The sequence below is a fragment of the Trachurus japonicus genome, chromosome 11 (genome assembly GCF_045865225.1).
Source record: "Trachurus japonicus isolate A0001 chromosome 11, Traja_1.0".
Classification (NCBI taxonomy): Eukaryota; Metazoa; Chordata; class Actinopteri; order Carangiformes; family Carangidae; genus Trachurus; species Trachurus japonicus.
Window position 1 is genome coordinate 6927885 of NC_140917.1, and position 3778 is coordinate 6931662.

Below are 3778 nucleotides of genomic sequence, written 5' to 3' on the forward strand. Positions count from 1 at the left end.
ACAGGTCCGAGCAGCTCCGTGGACAGCTGCTTCGAGGCCAGTGGGCGGGTTCTCGGTCGGCCAATCCAACATGGCGCTGTTCAGGCCGCCATATTGGAGTCACAAAAACGACTCCCCAAAACCAATGGGTGACGTCACGGACGCTACGTCCATTCTTTTTACAGTCTATGGTGCTGCCAGGTGGGCGTCCGACTGCCAACAGGAAGTGTGAAGAGTCCATGTCAGGTTGACTTGTTCCACATGAAGTGTCCCAGTCTTCATCAGCTCTCTGGACTCAGTCTCTCATGGAGCTCAGAGCTGTTGACAGGAGCTGGAAGAGCAGAGTGAACACACTCTCAGTCCCTCCTCCACTTTTAATCACAGCAGATCAAACACAACCACAGGAAGTTTTACTGAGGAAGCCGAGAGCGTTTGGCTCAAATAATAAACTACAACTCAAACTCACTAATGAATCTCCCACATTATACCCTGTGCATAGTCTATGTTATGTTAATGAGATGCAAAAAAAAGTTTTACTCACGAGCTGCAGGTGTTCGCTGCTTAGTTATAAAACAGAGGAAACATTATTTCAGTTACAGTTGAATATGACCGAATGAGTGATGCAGAGCAGAGAACTGATGCTTGTTTCAGTGTTTCAATCTGGATAAAAGCATCAACTGTAACAATCATTAGATCAAGTATCTCTTTCACCTTTCTTGTAAATCATGAATCCACAGAAGATGAAGACCAGAGTGAGGAGAGCAACCACTGCAGGGATGATGATGATGGACAAGTTACTGAGCTTCTCTGGTGAACAAAAGTAAATAAATGAGACATTAATGGCACAGATAAATGAAACTATTTGTTCATTATCTTATTGGATCCTCATGTGACTTTCCCCTAAAGACAGTCTCTTCTAGAGTGATAGTGCTGGAGCTCATCTCCTGATGTCTCTCTTACCCATGTTGGTCCTGATGTGAGCTTTGTCCAGTTTGGTGACGATGTCGTCCTTCACTCCAGAGAGCTGAAACACACAGTCGTACCTCCTCCAGTCTTCAGCTTTGACTGATGAGACGTCCAGGTCAACACTGGAAGGATCCATCATGGTTGGGGAGGATCTCTCCTTGGTCCACGTCCTCATGAAGCTCCTCTCCATCTTTGGTCCAGAACATCAGGGCTCTGTGAGGGTAGAAACCTGTAGCGTGGCAGCTGACTGGAGAGGAGGGAGTCTTCTGGAGGAGAGACACTGAGGGACGGACTGGAGAGAGAAGGTGGTTAAGGTGATGTCAGACTGAGGAGTGATGATACAGTGGTGATTCAGTCTGATTGGTCTATATCAATAATATTGTGATCATCAAACTACATCATGTGACTCTACCTGTTCTCAACAGAAAGTTCCTCCCATAGTTCAAGTACATCTTCAGCCACTCAGGACACATCTGAGTTAAGAAGTTCTCATTGTATTTTATTCTCCCTTTCTCAGCATCCCAACTCCGTTTGATGACGACAGCCTGTGGTTTTGCAGCGATCCATGTCAGAGCCTTCAGGTCAAATGACAGGAAGTCTTCTCCATCATAACCATAGTGACTAAAACCATTAATTTTTCCAGTCTCATCATCCCATTCACATCCATTCATCCTCTGTAAGATGTGGACACCTGAGACAGAGACAGTTAAAGGACAGTTGGAGCTATGAATAATCGTGGACTGGATTTGTGGTTTATATTTTAGTTTGTAATGGTTTATATACAGTATTATTAGGCTCAACCTCAGTTTTTCAGTGTCAGTTTATTTCCTCTGGCCTCAGCAATATAGTGATAAAACACATTTGTACTGTAGTTTCACTTTGAAGAGTCACTGACACTGAATCAGTTGGTTATCATTGTTCAGTATTAAATATAACATAGTTCAGACTGTACCTACCTTCACTTTGATTAAAATGCTGCTTGACCTGTTGAATCCAGGATCTTAAACGAGGCAGAAACCCAAAACACTCTATGTTGTACCACTGCTCATGTTTAGGGTGATCATCCAATGCTGTTTTCGACCAGATCTGTTTTGGTTGCAGTGTGTTTGTGTTGCTGTCACAGTATCCGGCCTCAATGTCATCAATTAATCCAACAGACACAAACTCAGGGAGGTTTGTGACTCCAGAAGACAGAGTAGAGAAAAACTTCAGGCTGTGTTTCACTGTGAATAGAAGGACAAGGAGGAATCACAGTTGGTACTGATGATACTTTAAAAATTATTTATTTTATAAATAAAGGTTGGTAGTTTGATATCCAATTGTGGCTAAAATAACGAAAATTAACACTTTTAAAAAGTCCAGATAAAGAATAAATTCTCTGTAAGTGAATTCTCTACCTGTTCTTTGCAGAAAACCACTCCCATATTTCAAATATTTCTTCAGCATGGTAGGATAAATGTTGTTGATGAAGTTCTTCCACATTTGACTTTTATCTGTATCTCCATCCCACTCCTGTTTAATGGTTTCAGCCCAGGGGTTTGCAGCGATCCACGTCAGAGTCTGCAGGTCAAATGTGAGGAAGTCGTCTCCATTATAACCGTATCGTAAAAAACCATCAACCTTTTCAGTCTCATCATCCCATTCACAGCCCAAAATCTGCTGAATGATGTGAAGACCTGAGACAGAGACAGAGTGAGATAAAGAGACAGATTGTCATTCATCACACTGATAAATCATTTCACTACAACTGGAGACATTTGTTTTTAGACAACAACAGATTCTAGAGAAGTTAAGATGTGTTCAAGTCAAGTTGTTGTCTAATATCACAAATCATAGATGTTCATCAAAGGCCTTTACAGTACAGTACAGTACACAGCAGTGAAATAGGATGGACAACAGAACCAGGTTCTGACCACAAATGATATTATTCCTTTCCCTGTTACATTTATCATATACAACTTATTCTGTTCTATTATGTAAAGTGAAATAGAGAAAAAAAACAATAAATGAGGTAGTGAACATTTTATCAGAAACATACCGTCAGTTTGGTTTGGCTGCTGCTTGAAACCGTCCGTGTCGACTCTGAGCAGCTTCTCATAATTTATGCCGTTCCCAGTAAGTTTTTCCCAGTCTTCTTGATCATCCTCAATTAAATTTCTCAGCCAGTCCTGTCTGGGCTCGACTCTTTTCATGCTACTGTCATAGTACGCCAACTCAACTTCCTCAATGTTTGTTGCAGTCACATAATCAGGGATGTTTGGGTGTCCAGAGGAGATCATGGCGTAAAACCTCAGTGAGTGTTGGACTGTTGGACAAAGAGGATTCAACTTGAATATAATCAGTTTTTTGATAAATAACAATTGGTTAAAAAAGACATTATAGACTTTATTATTGCACCAGGAGTAAAGTGCTGAATACACATAAGTCAACAAACTGAATAATGAGTTTTGATTTGGATTGTAAATTAATGCAGTTGTTGTTGTTGTTGTTGTACATCTTGCTAAGTGGTTGCATCCAAACACCTGAGGCTATACCTGTGCTGATGATGTCTCTTTTAACTATAATAGGCTACCTAATACATTTCTTATCTAAACAACAAACACAGCACTGAACTCAGTTGTAACATTAGCAGGACACCTAGTGTGACATAGATTCACCTTCTGACAGCTGAAACTCTGCAGTCAGTGAATACAGACGGTATCTTGGGTTTAAAAAACGATATCCTTATATGGTCTTACCAACAAATCATATTAGAATATACATAAGTAAATGTAATGATGTTACCTGTGGGAGCTACGTGGCAGAAGAGCAGCAGTATCAGGAACTTCTTCAT

General features: G+C 40.9%; 1 pseudogene across 1 annotated transcript; it reads right to left on the bottom strand.

The window, feature by feature from the left end:
- Positions 1 to 260: 260 nt before the first annotated feature.
- On the bottom strand, positions 261 to 3778 carry LOC146978084 (major histocompatibility complex class I-related protein 1-like; annotated as a pseudogene). The gene is made up of 6 exons (XR_015037013.1): positions 3730 to 3778; positions 2984 to 3250; positions 2343 to 2621; positions 940 to 1237; positions 691 to 786; positions 261 to 334 (listed from the first exon to the last, which is right to left on the bottom strand). The product of XR_015037013.1 is annotated as a major histocompatibility complex class I-related protein 1-like (transcript).